At 46.0% G+C, this 17,569-nt stretch overlaps 1 long non-coding RNA gene across 1 annotated transcript; it reads right to left on the bottom strand.

The window, feature by feature from the left end:
* Nucleotides 1–12,033: 12,033 nt before the first annotated feature.
* On the bottom strand, nucleotides 12,034–14,992 carry LOC123390830. Its single transcript, XR_006605439.1, has 3 exons — nucleotides 14,902–14,992; nucleotides 14,577–14,702; nucleotides 12,034–12,398 (listed from the first exon to the last, which is right to left on the bottom strand). It is a non-coding gene; the product is annotated as an uncharacterized LOC123390830 (long non-coding RNA).
* Between the last annotated feature and the right edge of the window lie 2,577 nt (nucleotides 14,993–17,569).

Here is a 17,569-nt window from a genome sequence, read left to right as displayed (position 1 = left end):
TCACATTTTTTATATCTAGCCATCTTAACTGGACACTTCTTTTTTTTTAAGATTTTATTTTTAGGGGCGCCTGGGTGGCTCAGTGGGTTAAGCCACTTCCTTCAGCTCAGGTCATGATCCCAGGGTCCTGGGATTGAGCCCCGCATCGGGCTCTCTGCTCAGCAGGGAGCCTGCTTCCTCCTCTCTCTCTCTGCCTGCCTCTCTGCCTGCTTGTGATCTCTCTCTCTGTCAAATAAATAAATAAATAAATAAAATCTTTAAAAAAAAAAAAAAGATTTTATGTTTATTTATTTGACAGGCAGAGATGACAAGTAGGCAGAGAAAGGAGGAAGCAGGCTCCCCGATGAGCAGAGAGCCCGACGCAGGGCTCGATCTCAGGACCATGGGATCATGACCCAAGCCGAAGGCAGAGGCCTCAACTCACTGAGCCACCCAGGCACCCCTTAACTGAACACATAGTTCAGTTTACCTGTAGATCTCCATGAATATTTTAGGAAGACAATCTGCACATAAAATTGCAGTTTTTCCTTCCGCTGCAATTTTTATTCTTTCCATTTCTTGTTTTACTATGCTAGCTAAAACATCTAGTAAGACATTGAATGCTAATAGCACTAGAGTGTAGATTTCTTTCGTATCTGATTTCAAAGGAAATACCTCTAAAATTTCACCATTTAGAACATATTTTGCTGCAGATATTTGACAGATATCTTGTCTGAGGTCCAGGAAGTTTCCTTCAACTCTGAAATAGTCAAGAGTTTTTACAATGAGTGATGTTAAATTTTATCAAATCCTATTTTTTTTGTGGGGCAAAAAAATAGTTGATTTAGTTGATTAAGCGTCTCACTCTTGATTTTGGTTCAGGTCATGATCTCAGGGTTGTGAGAGCCTGGAGTCAGGCTCCATGCTCAGTAGGGGGTCTGCTTCAGAATCTCTCTCTTTCCCTCTTCTTCTGCCCACCCCCCCAACTTGTGTGCACGCACACACACTCCCTCCCTCTAAAATAAATAAATCTCCCTCTTTTTTTAAGATTTTTATTTATATATTTGACAGAGACGGAGCACAATCAGGAGGAGGGGCAGAGAGAGAAGCAGACTCCCCACTGAGCAGGGAGCCCAATGCAGGGCTCTCCCAGGACCCTGGGATCATGACCCAAAAAGAGGGCAGATGCCCAACTGACTGAGCCACACCGGTGCCCCTAAAATAAATAAATCTTTTAAAAAATATATGTATCGGGGTACCTGGGTGGCTCAGTGGCTTAAGCCTTTGCCGTCAGCCCAGGTCATGATCCCAGGGTCCTGGGATCAAGCCCTGCATCAGGCTCTCTGCTTGGCGGGTAGCCTGCTTCTCTCTCTCTCTGTTTGCCTCTCTGCCTACTTGTGCTCTCTCTCTCTGTCAAATAAATAAATAAAATCTTTTTAAAAAATATGTGGGTTTTTTATATGGGTTTTCTTCTTTGCTATGTTAATTTGGTAAGTTACTTGGGGTTTTCTAATTTTATTTTTATTTTTAAAGATTTTAAAATTTATTTTAGAGAGAGAGGGAGAAAGCACGGGGGGGCATAGGGAGAAGGAAAGAGAAACTAGCAGACTCCATGCTAAGCATAGAGGTTGACACGACAAAATAAGAAACTAACATTGGTACATTACCATCAACTAAACTCCAGACTTTATTTGGATTTCACCAATTTTTCCACCAACATCTCTTTTTTCTATTCCAGTATCCAGTGTGAAATACCACATTATAGAGAGGGCTGATTTTTATGTTGACTTGGTTTTGGCTGATGGTAATAATAAAGGCCATGCCACAATGATTCAGTGACTTGCTTTGGCCAAGATGTGATACTATTTGGCCGGTGAAATATTAGCCAATGTGACACAAGCAGGGCTGGAGAGCTCTTGTGCACTGGGGCTCACTCTGTTCTGCACTTACTGGGAATCCTGCTAGCATGGGAAGCCTGGAATCACCTGATGGAGACACATGACTCAGCTGACAGCAGCATCAACTGCAGGGCAGGAGAGGGAGGTCAGCCTGGACCGTCCAGACCCAGGGCACTTGCTGGGTGCTGCCACCGCCTGAGACGCTCCAGGAGAGACCAGCAGAAGGCCTGTTCTTCGGCTCATGCCTGGTTTACATGCTGACCCACGGAATCACGAGCAAAGGAAATGGTTGTTTTGAGACATTCTGTTTCAGGGAGCTCTGTTACTTGGCCATAAACACAGGATACTTCCATTTTTCTATAATTCGTTGAATCCATTTGGGATGTTTACAAGTTCCTAGAAAATTATCCCTATCTTTTGAAATTTCCAGTTCGTCAGCATAAAGCTGCTTGTGGTATTCTCTCATAACTAAAAAAAAAAAAAAAAAAGTCTACAGGATCTTTTATTACATCACGTTTTAATTATTTTAAATTAATTCAATTAGTAAATTAATTAGTGTAGTATTACCTGTTCCTTTACTCTTTTTTTTGGTTGGTCCATCTTGTTGGAGGTTTGTTCTGGTCTTTTCTTTGCTTTTGTTTATCTCTCTATTGCTCCTTTGTCTTTATTTTGTTTCAATTCTTACTTCCTTTTCATTACTTTCTTCAGATTATTCTGTTACTCTAATTCTTGTGCTGAGTACTGAGTTTATTAATTTTTTGTCTTTTTTTGAATATATATATATATATAAACACATATAGTTTGTTTTGTTTTAGATAGAGAGGGAAAGACTATTCGCAGGGTTGGATAGGGGTGGGTCAGAGAGGGAGCCAGAATCTCAAGCAGGCTCCGCACCCAGGGTACAGCCTGAGGCAAGCCTCAATCTCATGACCCTGAGACCATGACCCGAGCCAAAATCAAGAGTCAGAGGCTTAACTGACTGAGCCACCCAGGCACTCCTGGAATATATTTTTAAAGGATACAAATTTCTTTCTAATCATTATATTAACCGATGCTCACAGGTTTTCTTATGTGATGTTTCCATGTCCTCCACTTCCAAATATTTTGTAATTTATGATTATTTTTCCCCCATGTGAATCCTTCAGACTCACTTCCAAGTGTAATGTGGTTATTTGGGTTATCTCTTTGATTTTAACTTCTACTCTTATCTCATTAAGATCAGAGAATATGGGGCACCTGGGTGGCTCAGCTTGTTGGGCACCTGACCCTTGGTTTCGGCTCAGGTCATGATCACAGGGGCGTAGGATCGAGCCCCATGTGGGGCCCCATGCTCAGCATGGAGTCTGCTTGAGATTCTCTCTCTCTTCCTCAGTCCCTCTCCCTGTTCTGGCTTTGCCTCTCTCTTTCCAAAATAAAATAGATCAATAAAAATCTTTTAAAAAAAAAGTTCAGAGAATATAGTCAGTATAATAATTATTTGTTGCTAGGTGTTAAAATTAGCATTATGACCTGTGGGGGCTCATCTGGGATGGGAGGCCACCAAACGTAGGGTGCTTGATCAGGTGGAGACCAGCGGTGCAGGTAGTGAAAGAATTCATCAAATGCAGAATAAAAGAGACAGAAGTTTATTAAATACACAGCAAGGGGGTGGCATGCAGAACGCAAAGGAGAAACTATCCATGAGGAGGCAGTGGGGAGGAGCTACAGTTAGAGGGCAGAGTGAGCAGGTACGGGAACACAGGGAATTTCCCCCCTTTTTTTTGGTAGCTCTGCTTGGTTGTAAGGATCCCATTGGTTAGTTAAGACCTACGGCCACAGATCCTGAGCCTTTCTGCCTTCAGCGCTGTGGCTGCCGTGGGCCCTTTGGCTTCCGACAGGTTTCCAATGCTCGAGCCTGTTGCCTAAAAAGGCAGCCTCCGCGTCACCTAGCTCAGGGGTCATCAGACTTTTTCTGTAAAGAGCCACATAGTGACTACATTTTAATCTGCAGGCCAGTACCGTCTCTATAACAATTCCCCATCCCTGGCAATAAGGTGTGAATCCACTGCAGCAGGAGACAGAACCAGTCCATAACGAACAAACACAGCAGTGTTTATCTGTTTCGTTTTATTCTGACCTGAACATCATTGTCCTTTAGCTGGTGAGTCTAATCCATTCAGTGCACTGGACTCGCTAACATATCTATACTTATACCTAGTCAATTAGGATATAGGTTCGGCTGCTTTTGCCAAGATATCACATTTAAAATGGCTTAAACCAGGGGCGCCTGGGTGGCTCAGTGGGTTAAAGCCTCTGCCTTCCCCGCGCAGGTCATCATCCCAGGGTTCTGGGATCGAGCCCCGCATCGAGCCCCGCATCGAGCCCCGCATCGAGCCCCGCATCGAGCCCCGCATCGAGCCCCGCATCGAGCCCCGCATCGAGCCCCGCATCGCATCGGGCTCTCTGCTCAGCGGGGAGCCTGCTTCCTCCTCTCTCTCTGCCTGCCTCTCAACCTACTTGTAATCTATGCCTGTCAAATAAATAAATAAAATCTTTAAAAAATAAATTAATTAACTAAATGGCTTAAACCAGATGGGAAATTTTTATCTCTCACGGAGAAGTCCTAGCTGGTATAACTCCCCACAAAGTTATCAGAGGCCGGTCTCCTTCTTTATTGCTCTATCATCCTCAGTACACATCGTATTCTCTTTTAGAGACAGATGATCTAGCTCCTGCTGAGACATCTAAACTGCAGCCGACTATGGCGTGCCTGGGGGGCTCAGCCGGTTGGGCATTGCACTCTTGATTCCCGCTCAGGTCATGATCTCAGGGTCTTGTCCGGCTCTGTGCTGAGTGGGGAGCCTGCTTAAGATTCTGTCTCTCTCTGCCCCTCCCATTCTCTCTTATATTCTCTTAAAAAGAAAAAAGAAAAAAAAAGTTCCAGCCAACCAGAAGAGAAAAAGAAGGTAATTTCCTTTCCTTTCCTATGGCAACCTAGAAGTTGCCACATCACTTCTGGTCACTTATCATGGGCCTTGTCCCTAAGTAAAGCACAATGAAAGATGTAGATTTTAAATTGGCATGCTTACAAATTTTATTACCAAAAAAATTTCTTTTAGCCTATACGTGGTAATGCATGTAATGAATGTTAACTAGACTAGTTATGATAATCATTTTGCAAAATACACACATATTTAATCATTATGTTGTACACCTGAAACTAATATACCAAGTATATTTCAGTAAAAACTTTTATTACCATGTGACAGATGCAGAACAGGTATCAAGGGTCAAGTAAGCATTTTGGCCACATTTGCCACTCTAATTTGTGTTTTCTTTGCTTTCTTCCCCCTGTTTCCCTTTTTACTTATTTTTATTTTATTTTTGAAGATTTTATTTATTTATCTGATGGGGGGGAGAGAACAAGCAGGGGGAGCAGCAGAAAGAAGGAAAGGGAGCAGCAGGCTCCCCACTGAGCAGGGAGCTTAAATGTGGGGTTCAATCTCAGGACCCTGGGATCATGACCTAAGCCAAAGGCAGCCATCCAACCAACTGAACCACCCAGGTGCCCAGGATCCAATTTTCTTATCTTTATTTTTCTTACCAGTTTAGAACTTTCATATTTCCATTTTTTTTTAAAAAACATACACAACTATTCTAATAAAATCTGAATATAAAACATTGACCCTACCCCAGAGGCAGATCCAGGTTTTATGGGACCTGAAGATTTTTTCAGCTTGGGACTCTTCTTTAAGAAAAAAAGGGTAGAGGGTGCCTGGGTGGCTCAAGTCAGGTTAGTGTCTGCCTTCAGCTCAGGTCATGATTCTGGGGTCCTGGGATCAAGACCCACATTGGGCTCCAGACCCACATTTGGCTCCCTGCTCAATGGGGAACCTGTTTCTCTATCTCCCCTTGCTCCTTTCCTCTGTTTGTGCTCTCTCTCTCTGTCAAATAAATGAATAAAATCTTAACCCCCCCAAAAAAAGAGTAGAAAGAACCGTCCTGCAGCTTACACTTTCTTTCTTAGCATCCTGAGAAATTCGCTTTCCACTCTACCTTCTCCCAAAACAAAAGAATCTAAGAATGCTTTATACCAATGACCCTGTTCCATCTTTCCTTGTTGCTTTTTAATTTTTTTAAATTTTTATTTTTTAAGATTTTTTAAATTTATTTGACAGAGAAAGAGCTACAGCAAGAGAAGGAATTACAAGCAGGGGGAGTGGGAGAGGGAGAAAGCAGGCCTTCCCGCTGAGCAGGGAGACTAATGCGGGCTTGATCCCAGGACCCTGGGCTCCTCATTGGAGCCAAAGGCAGATGCTCAACAACTGAGCCACCCAGGCACCCATACTTGTTGCTTTTTAAAATTTCTTTCTTTTCTTTTCTTCTTTTTTTTTTTTTTTAAAGATTTTGTATTTATTTATTTGACACAGAGAGAGAGAGATCACAAGTAGGGGGAGCAACAGGCAGAAGGCAAAGGAGAAGCAGGCTCACCAAGCAGGGCGCAGGGAGCCCCATGTGGGGCTCAATCCCAGGACCTCAGAATAATGACCTGAGCCCAAGGCAGATGCTTAATGACTGAGTCACACAGGTGCCCCTAAATATTTTATGTTATTTTATTTTAAGATTATTTATTTATTTGACAGAGAGAGAGAGATCACAAAGGCAGAGAAGCAGAGAGGAGGGGGAAGCAGACACCCCTCTGAGAAGGGAGCCTCGATCTCAGGACCCTGGGATCATGACCTGAGCTTTTTTTTTTTTTTAATTTTATTTATTTATTTGACAGAGAGACATCACAAGTAGACAGAGAGGCAGGCAGAGAGAGAGGGAAGCAGGCTCCCTGCTGAGCAGAGAGCCTGATGCGGGACTCGATCCCAGGACCCTGAGATCATGACCTGAGCCAAAGGCAGTGGCTTAACCCACTGAGCCACCCAGGCGCCATATATATATATATATATATATATTTTTTTTTTTTTAAGAGAATTTTTTTTTTAATTTATTTATCAGAGAGAGAGAGGGAGAGAGAGCGAGCACAGGCAGGCAGAATGGCAGGCAGAGGCAGAGGAAGAAGCAGGCTCCCTGCCGAGCAAGGAGCCCGATGTGGGACTCGATCCCAGGACGCTGGGATCATGACCTGAGCCGAAGGCAGCTGCCTAACCAACTGAGCCACCCAGGCGTCCCTATTTATTTATTTTTTAAAGCCTACTACTCAAAGTGTCATCCATTTAAAAAAAATTTTTTTTTCTGGACAGAGAGAGAGATCACAAGTAGGCAGAGAAGCAAGAAGAGAGAAGGAAAAGCAGACTCCCTGCGGATCAAAGAGCCTGATGTGGGGCTCCATCCCAGGACCCTAAAATCATGACCTGAGACGAAGGCAGAGGTTAACCCACTGAGCCACCCAGACACCCCTACATATTTTATTTTTAAGTAATCTCTACACCCAACGTGGGGCTCGATGTCACAAACAAGAGTGTCAAGCTCCACGAACAAGCCAGCCAGACGCCTACCCTGCTTCATCTTAAACATTATCATTGCCTAGTACTTTACCCTTTCTTGTTTTTAAACCCTTCAAAATTAGTTGCCAATATAATTATTGTCACTTTTTAGATACACTTTTTTATCTTTTATTTTTATTGTCACTTTTTAGCTTCTCAGGGCTGCTTCTTTCCTTCAATTGCTTCCTTCGGGATTAATTTTTTTCTTCCTGAGGAACATCCGTTAGCAGTTCTTGCCACGCGGGCATGGAAGAGAGCATCTTTTTCTTTTTTCTTGTTTTGTCTGAAAAGTCTTTATTGGGCCTTTATTCTTGAATAACATGTAGTCTGGCATAAAATTTTAGGGACAATGATTTCCCTCACTACTTTGAAGATAGCATCCTTGCCTCTCATTGCTGATGAGAAGGCTGTCTAAAGATCATTTCTTTGTAGGGAAAATTTCTTTTTTCTGTGGTTTTCTGTAAGGATTTTCTCATTGTCTTCTGGTGTCGTGAAGTTTCACTACAATGTGGCTAACTATAGAGTGATTCTATTTTCTCTGCTCAGAAATCACTGTGCCTCTTTCATCTAAAAATTCAGGTATCCATCTGCTCTGGAAAATTCATGGCTAAGTTTGAGCTGCTACTTCTATCTCAGTTGTCTTGGTTTCTGTTCTTCATTATTTCTAATCTTTTGGAAATCTCTACATTGAATTGGTACATTCATCTAAAGTGAATTTAGAACAGAAAGAAGTTCTCTGAGAGGTGATTTTTGTGTATTTTAGTAAAAGCAAATTTTACTTAGTAGCAGTACCCTCTGGGAGCCCCAGAAAAACTCCCGCCCACACAGAACCCCCCCACCACCAGGTTTTACTGTGCTTTCAGAAAAACACAGAGATGAATGTTAAAGAACGCAGAAGCATAAAATGACTTATAAACTGCCAAGAACATCAAAAGATCACCAAAGCTAACTAGAGAAAAGGGAAATTTTTTTAGTGTTCTCTAAACCTTATGATGAACACTGAGGGGCCCATTTCCATGCCTGTAGCCATTTCAGTTGGGCTCAAACCCTGTGAATACACCCTGAGATAAGAGATTTCTCCTCTATCTTTCTGTCTTACCAGCCATCCCTTACTAATTCAGTACTGTTCTTAACGTGGATGAGCGAGAACAGCCGTAATGCATGGGGGGGTAGGGATAGGGGAGATAGCTTCACAGAAGTGAAGGGACTCTCCCACATCTAGCTAATTTTTTCTTTCAGCTGTTGTTTTTTTTTTAAGGTTTTATTTATTTATTTAATTGACACAGAGAGAGAGAGAGTATGAGAGAGGACACAAACCGGGGGAGTGGGAGAGGGAGAAGCAGGCTTCCCCACAACCAGGAGCCCGATGCGGGGCTCGATCTCAGGACCCCAGGATCATGACCCAAGCTGAAGGCAGACACTTAACAACTGAGCCCCCAGGTGTCCCTGTTTTGTTTGGTTTGGTTTTTTAAGATTTTATTTATTTACTTGAGAGAGAGAGAGCGCGTGCCTGCATGAGAGGGCAGAGGGTCAGAGAGAGAAGCAGACTCCCCGATGAGCAGGGAGCCCAATGTAGGACTTGATTCCAGGACTCCAGAATCATGACCCAAGCTGAAGGCAGTGGCTTAACCAACTGAGCCACCCAGGTGTCCTGTTCTTTTGTTGTTTTTTTTAAGGAGGCTCCTTTAAAAAGAAAAAAAAAAAAAAAAAGCAAGCTTTTTTTAAAAGCTTGAACTTAAAACCCAGAGATCAAGAGTTATATGCTCTACTAACTGAGCCAGCCAGGCACCCCAATAGCTAGCTGATTTTTTAGGAAGAAAGCTGAACGTTTGACAAGCCCCAGTCTGGTAGAAGTTCCCTCCACCACCCCAGGTTCCCTGAGTAACATCAGGTGAGACTCAGGACACCTGACAGCCTGGACTGTGGTCTGGGCCCCTGTTCCTGTGCTCCGACACTCTCTGAGACATCTCCTTTCCCTATTGTTGCAGATTTGGGCTGCAGTGGGGTGGTCTGCATGCAGAATGTGGCAGGGAAGCCAAGAAGGCCTGGGTTCTGGCCACACGCTGAAGGGGACATCTGGCCTGCGCCTCTTCCCACTCTGCCACCTGCAAAGCCCTTTGTGCTGTGGAAGAGCATGATATCTGCCCTGCACTGCCTCACCCCACTGAGCCACCCGCCACCTCCCAAGGCCTCCGCCTTCCCTTCTTTGAAACACGGATGACAGTAGTTTTGCCTACCCGACCCACAGGCTGAAGGCCCGTTTTTGAAAAGAGAAAAATGTGTTTAAAATGTTGTAAGTCCGTGGCACCTGGGTGGCTCAGTGGGTTAAAGCCTCTGCCTTCCACTCAGGTCTTGATCCCAGGGTCCTGGGATCCTGGGATCAAGCCCTGCATCCGCTCTCTGCTCAGCAGGGAGCCTGCCTCCCTTCTCTCTCTGCCTGCCTCTCTGCCTACTTGTGATCTCTGTCTGTCAAATAAATAAATAAAATCTTAAAAAAAATTTTTTTTTTCTTAAATGTTGTGAGTCCTGCAGGGTGCTACTCAAATGAGAAATTACTGAGAAACCTGGTACAATTCTGTTTTATAATCATATAACTGAAGTTTTATTTTAAAAATAAAGGGGCACCTGGGTGACTCAGTGGATTGGAGCCTCTGCCTTCTGCTAGGGTCATGATCCCGGGGTCCTGGGATCGAGCCCCACATCCGGATCTCTGCTCAGCAGGGAACCTGCATCCCCCACTCTCTCTGCCTGACTCTCAGCCTACTTCTCAGCCTACTTGTGATCTCTCTCTCTGTCAAATAAATAAATAAATAATTTTTTTTAAAAAAAATTAAAAATACTAATATATGATTATGGTATAAAGTACAAAGAATTTCAGAAAATCCTACAAAAACAGTAGGCATCCTTCATCTCAGCAATGTGGTCTCCTATATTCTCCAGTCTTTTTTCCATATTAGTATATATAATTTTTTTTTTTTTAAGATTTTATTCATTTGACAGACAGAGATCACAAGTAGGCAGAGAGGCAGGCAGAGAGAGAGGAGGAAGCAGGCTCCCCACCAAGCAAAGAGCCGATGCAGGGCTCGATTCCAGGACCCTGGGATGATGACCTGCGCGGGGAAGGCAGAGGCTTTAACCCACTGAGCCACCCTGGCGCCCCCATACTGGTATATATAATTTTTGCTTTCATTTAATATCAAGAGCATTAGGGGGATAGTAAATATACTACATCATCATTGCGAATGATTTGAAGTTATGGGTTTTTCCAACGGTATGTGATCTGTGGTAAACGAATTAATTAGAGAATATAACCAATCCCTACTGCTAGGTATTTCCACGGTTTCCCAGGTGTAAACCAAGCTCCAGTGTCTTGAAATGTACAACATCTTTGCACCCATCTATGGTTATTTTCATAGCAATGGACTTGCTAGATCAAAGGTCTGCGTGAGGGTTGTTTTTGTTTTCTTTTGTTTTTTATTTCTGCACAGTTTTTAAGTATTGTTACAAATATGTTGCCAAAAGGACCTGTTGGATTTTCTGCTGAAAACTAGTTCCCGCATCCCCCGCAGCCCGCCCTATTTCCTCCAGAGGAACCGGTGGGAGGGCTCCGACAGTCCCGCCCTAAGGCCCTAAGGGAGGAGGTATTCAACCACGAAAAAGGCTTGAGGGGCTAACCCTAAGTACCTCGGCTCCTGGACCGGTCAGGCGGATCCCCCTGGAGCGGCCCCACGACTGGGCCTCCCCGGGATGAATTTACAAAGAGTGCCCAGCGGGTGCCAGGGGCCCATTTCCATGCAAAGCGCTCGGCCACTGCCAAGGTGCTGGCGCAGCGGGGGCGGCGCCGCGCTGGGGAGGAGGCCTGCGAGTGCGGCCACTTCAAAGCACTCGGTTTGGGGCGGGCAGAGGAAGGGGCCGGGCTTGGAGGCCCACAAAGGGAAGCCTCCTAAGGCTGCCCCTTCCCCACCGAGCAGGCCAGGGGCACACAAGGCCAACAGTGCAGAGGCTGTGCAGGTGGGGACGTCCTCCTCACCCAGCTTCGGGGGGGCACCCTCCGAGGCCGCGACTCAGCCCCACTTAGGAACCTGACCTGCAGACTCTAGGCGCCCTCGGTCGGAGGCACCACGGATCTAAGACGAGAGAGCTGCAAAAGACCAGCCAGAGCCAGAACAAAAGTAACACCCTGAGCTTTTCCACCGTGCAGAATTCCCCCAACCTCGGCTTTCGCTTTTTGGGTTAGGAGTGGGTATCATGAAAGAAACGAGAAGTTAAGATTTGAGTCTGAAAGGATTACAATTCTCTCCCTCCCTACCCCCCAGTTCCAGTATTACTGCAGAGTTAGCAAGCTAAGGCCGGTGGGTAATGGGATACTGGACAGAGCATAGCCTAGCCTGGAGTTCCATCTGGGCTCCCTCTCCAGATCCACTCCCCGCCCCTCACCCTACCCTACCCCACCCCACCCCGCCCCCCACCTTGAGAGGAGAGAAACCAGTGCCCCCTCTCCACACTCCCCGAGGTAAGGGGTGTACCAGGGAACCCCCCCCCCACATAAGCAGCAGAGCCTTGGGGAGGGCTGCTTGCACATCTGAGATTGTATGAAGTTTGGGGGGAAGGGGGGATCGGTGACCCCCATAAGCTGCAGCGTGCAGAAAAGGGCATCTCCAATAGCTAAAGAGCTGGCCCTGGGGTCTAGCCCTCATCTGCAGGGAGTGAGCAGCCTGAGTCCATCTTGCAGACACCTTCTAAGTATTTAAGTTCATTATTCACGTATTCAACCATCTGTTGGGCACTTAGTCTGTGCTCAGCACTGGGATGGCAACTATGAACAACTCAAAGAAGACATTCAAAATTTACATATAACCCAAGAGAGAGAGGCACACAGGTACGAAGCCTACCTCAGACATTTCTGCCCTGGATGAGAATTGGATCCAAACTTTGCCTCCACCACAGAGGGGCCTGGAGCAGCTCTCCTGAGCTCCCAAGGAGCTTCCCTTGGCTCCCACCAGATTTGTGGCATGGTCGTTGAGACTTCTTACATCCTGCCTTCTGGTAACTGTAACAAAGAAGCCAACAGTCCAGAGGAAGCTTCTTTCTGATGATCAAGGTTGCAGGGGTCAAACAACACCCCAGGGGTCAAAAGACAAGGAGCCTGGTGAGTGGCAGGGTGTCCAACTCAGCTCTGGGCAGAGGCACTGGCTAAATGGAGTCTGTATTCTGACCCTCAGCCTGCAAACTGACCATCCTCCGGGACAGAAGTGTCCCTCTCAAAGCCACCAGGAAAGAGGGATGTTGTTACTTCCAAGGGTCCAGACTCCAGGTTCCTCCAACAGCTGCCCCCCCACCCTGCCCCACCAGTGATGTTCCTCCCCACCTCCCAACCCCAGCATGAACTCCTGTAATGCAACAGGACACTAAGAGCGCCTTAGGGTCCTAAAACCTCAAGACCTTTAGAAGACCCTCTCTGGAGATGTAGTGTCCTGTCCTTTCTGTTATAAAAACCCCAGAGCCCTTCCCTACCAGCCTCAGCCTTTCATTAGGGTCCAGAGGGAAGAATGGGGTGAGCTAGAGGTGGGTTCAGAAAGGCTTGGTGCCCAGAAAGGGTTGGTCTGCTGGGTCTAGGGATAAGAGGCTCTGGGCTTCCAGACCCAGCCAGAACACCTTCAGGGACAGCCTTGCTTGCTAGCCAGACCTCTGGACCCACTACCAGTACCCTGAAGAGCCCTGCCTCCCACAGGGATGCCAATTAGAACATTCACTCCTCAGTAGAGTGAGAAGCCTGGGTGCATTCTCCTTGAACATTTTCTCCCAAGGGTGATATGACTCTAAGCAAGTGAAAGCAGAGTAGCCAACCCCCTGAGCGTGGTAATTCTCAAAATAAGTTCCCTGACCCAGCAGTCTCACCTGGAAACCAGTTAGAAATGCATGTTCTCAAGCCTAGCCCAGAGCTCCTAAACCATAAATACCAGGGGTCTGGACCAGCAAGTGGAATCTTTTAAAGCCTGCTTCTCCCTCTCCCACTCCTGCTTGAGTTCCCTCTCTTGCTGTCTCTTTCACTCTCTGTCAAATAAATAAAATCTTTGGGGGAAAAAAAAAAGCTTTCCAGGTGATTCTCATGTATAAGAAATTATAAGCATCACTGTTCTGAGAAGAAGAGGGCATATTATTTCACCTTTTACTTGAATGCCTCCTCTGACAGACATCTCATTACCAAACAAGCCAGCTCTCCTTAAGCAGAGCTAGGCTTAGAGGCACATATAAGGATGTTTGCTACAGTACTGCTTGTGATGGTAATAATCTGGAAACAGTGTGAAGGAATATTCATCAGTCACAAAATAGTCAAGTAACCTATGGGAATACACACTTGGGAATACTAAGCTGTGGTTATAAAAGAATAGGGCCGGTTTACATACATTGATGTGCAATGATACAGATCTTCAAGATGTACTGTTAAGTGATAAAGGAATAAAGGAAGTTGCTAAATAATACACATAACTCAGATTTATGTGTTTTTTTTTTCTAAAGTTCACAGAACAATCTATTCTTTTATCTGTGCACATATAAATGAAATGAAAATGTATTGAACAGACTGGAAGAAGACCCACCCAGAAGAAAACCCCCAGGTAGGGTCCTGGGATGGGAGAGATTTAGCTTTAACCATGTTTTTCCCCCATTGTCTGCATGATTTACATCATCAGAAGTCAATTTTAAAGAATGAATAAAAACTTTGAGGGGCAGCTGGTTGGCTCAGCTGGCAAAGCATGTGACTCTTGATCTCAGGGTCCTGAGTTCAAGCCCCAGGATGAGCAGAGAGCTAACTTTAAGAAAAAAAAAATTTTTTTAACTTGAAATTAAATCTACTTAGAAAAAGGAAGTCAAGCCAAGCAGCAAGCATTCCAGTGGGGGATGGGGGGGGCTCACAACCTGGTATTGAGCACAGAGCCAGGGTGGGAGTCAGGTGCCATAGTCCTGGCCCCAGCTCATGAATGCCAGGTCATCCCAAGAAGAGAGAAGGGCTGAGTAGTCAGAGTGGAACACAGGAGCTTTTGTTGCCTGAGGGGCTGCTGGTCAGGCCAAGTCAATCTCACCTCTAAGGTGTTTGTAGCAGCCTTAAGCCTTCCTCTCTTGGTTCTCTCAAACCCATCCCGATCACTCAGCAGTGGGAGGACATTTGGTTCCCCTTTCTGAAGAGCACTTGGAGTCTAAAAAGAAACTAGGGAAGAAGGACGCTTACCCCACCCTGCAAGGAATCATGTGCTGTTAGAGGGAGCTCCAGGCAGGTAAGCAGAGATCTGGTATTTGGTAATCCTCACATAAGCTGTGAAAACATCCACCAGGAAGGCTTGTTTTCCATGCAGACCTAGACAGAGCAAACAGAACAGTCATGGGTGTCATGGTGACTGTCCCAGAGCCTGGACCCAGGTCCTTGCCCCCCAGCCCATCTGTAAACCTGCTCAGTGCTGCAAGTCCTCCAGCCTTCTGTCCTTTCAATAGACCTCAGGACCTTTCCCACACTGTGCCCTTGGCCTGCAGTGCTCTCTCCCCAAGCGCCCATTTACCAAGATAACTGCAATGCTGGCTTCAGATCTCTGTTGAACTGTCACTTCTTGGGAAGTCCTTCCTGAGTGCCCCAGACCAGGTCATTTCCTGCTGAGGTCAGCCCTCATTTTAGTCTTTGTGTGTGTGTGTGTGTGTGTGTGTGTGAGCTCTCTGCCCATTATGGGGCTTGATCTGACCCTGAGCTCAAGAGTCACATGCTCTACTGACTGAGCCAGCCAGGTGCCCCAGCTCTCATTCTAGCCTTGGATATCTCCTTCATATGTTGCACATGTTCAAATGATATGTTTATGTGTGTCTAATATTTGTGTTTTGTCCCTCTCCCCATCTTGCCTACTGGACCCTGAGCCCTGGGCCCCTAGGGGTGTCATCTCATCCAAGGACACAAGGCCATTAGGTACAAGAGGCTGAAGAAGTGAGAGGCAGGAAAGACAATAAGAGAATCAGGTTGTCTTAAAGAAATGTCAGTTTCCTCACTCAGCACAATTGGGGATTATATGGGTACCTAACAATTCTGGGGGAAGGTCTGACTTAATGGCCAAATAATAATTACTACTAATTAGCACTACCCTTGTAAGAAAGCACTTAAAGTGTTTCTTCTTCTTCTTTTTTTTTAAATTAAGATTTACTTATTATTTGAGAGAAGAAGAGAGAGCAAATCCACATGTAAGCATGAGCAGGGGGAGGGGCAGAGGGAAAGAAAGAGAGAGAGAGAGAATCTCCAGCAGACTCCCTGCTGAGAGAGCCCAGAGCCCAGCACAGAGCTCGAGCCCACGACCCCGAGAGCATAACCTGAGCAAAAATCAAGACTTGGATGCTTAACCGACTGAGCCACACAGGTGTACTGAAGTGTTTCTTCTTTTAAGAGATCAAACATTCACCCTTAAACCTCCTTACTCTCCCACGGGCCTAGCAAAGCTTTCTTTCCCTGGGATAGGAGGAAAACCTCAGCCTGGTCCAAAATATCAAAAACTCTAAATCCTTTCAATAAACCCTTCCTGAGCATCTATTGTGTGCCAGATGTAACCTCAGCACTCACAGGGCTTATTCCCCACAAGAGAGAGATCTATGCCACAGCCCCCTGCCCTGTCTCCCCACACTGTGACATATATTCCCATCACGCTGGAGCACCCATGGACCTTCTTCATCAGCAGCAGCATCATCACCATTATCATCAAGACTAACATATAGCATAACAAATAGCACTTACTAACACTAACAAGCACTAACAAACACCCTTACTGTGTGTGCATCCAAGTCTGGTTAAGAGCTTTACACATAGTCACACATTTAATACACACAAAACCCTAAGAAGCAAGTACTCCTCCATTCTACAGAGGAGAAAACTGAGGCACAGAGAAGAGTAAGGCCTTCCTTTTGCCTTCCCAGCACCTATCCAACCGGGGTGGTGGGGTGGGCTGTTTCTCCAGGCTGCTCCAGAATTTATTTATTTATGTATTTATTCATTTATTTTTAAGATTTTATTTATTTGTTTGACACAGAGAGAAAGAGAGAGAGATAGCAGAGCAGGCAGGCAGAGGTGGGGGGAAGCAGGCCTCCCGCCGAATGGAGAGCCTGATTCGGGGCTTTATCCCAGGACCCTGAGATCATGACCTGAGCTGAAGGCAGAGGCTTAACCTCTGAGCCACCCAGGTGCCCCTTCAGAAATACTTTCTTCAGAGTTTGGGAAAAATGGAATATGCGTTATCTGAGTGTTCCAGCCTTGGCCACATGTTAGATGTCCAGCTAAAGCTGGAGAAGGACATAAAAGACATTCAGTATCTACAGGAACACCCCTGGAAAGAGACCCTTCTCCTTTGGCTTTTTCCCCTAATTATCAGTGCCACAGGTCGTGTTCCTTATGAAGCAAGCTGCATCAGGGAACCTGGGGAGTAGGCAGAGGTGGGGAGTTGCTGTCTCATGCCAGCTGTTTCCAGACCTTCGATTCCCTGAGGATGTGAAGGGCACAGAGAAGGCTGTCCGACACACAGCTGCCAAGCCCCTGGTCTGTGCTCCACCCTCCTTGACGAGACAGGTCTGGGCTGGCCTGCAGACACAGAACTCAAACGGAGCCCTCCCTGGCCTCAGAGGCTGGAGATCTATATGGGTGGTTCATGCAGAACCAACCTGTACACACATGCATAAAAGGGAAATCAACTGGCTCTCCTTCAGGAAAGGCAACACGGAATAGGAAAATGAAGGAGGGCATTTGGCTGAGGGCTAAGAGCTTTTGCGGTGGAATGTCCAGGGCAGGCAGGGGTCTACTCAGAGCATCATGCAAAGCCCAGGGGGCCAGGTAGCTTAGGGCTTGCTTAGGGATCCCCATTTGAAATGGCAGCATGTCCTCAACACAGAGAGATCACTCAGGGAGCAGAGATGAGCTGGGAGAGATGGGAGGCCCCCCCAGGCCCTACAGGCCACAGTGAGGACTTTAGATTTACCACACAGTGCATGCAAGGTTATGATAGTCAGCAAAGAAAGTCCATCTGTGATGTGGTCCTTCAAGCATCTAGGAAGGACGGCTCTGGCTGCTGTGTGGTCTGTGGCTGGAATGGGGCCAGGTAAGACAGAGAAGAGAGTGACAACATCCGGTGAAGGGGGCCAGGGGTCTGCATTCCAACTGTCACAAAGAAGGTGAAGAGGAGGAGACAGACTTTGGACACACCAAGG

This window comes from Mustela putorius, unplaced genomic scaffold, assembly GCF_011764305.1.
Source record: "Mustela putorius furo isolate JIRA1106 unplaced genomic scaffold, ASM1176430v1.1 tig00000145_pilon_pilon_pilon, whole genome shotgun sequence".
NCBI classification, from domain to species: Eukaryota; Metazoa; Chordata; class Mammalia; order Carnivora; family Mustelidae; genus Mustela; species Mustela putorius.
Note: the sequence above shows the minus strand (reverse complement) of the source record. Positions and strands in the feature narration are given on the sequence as shown.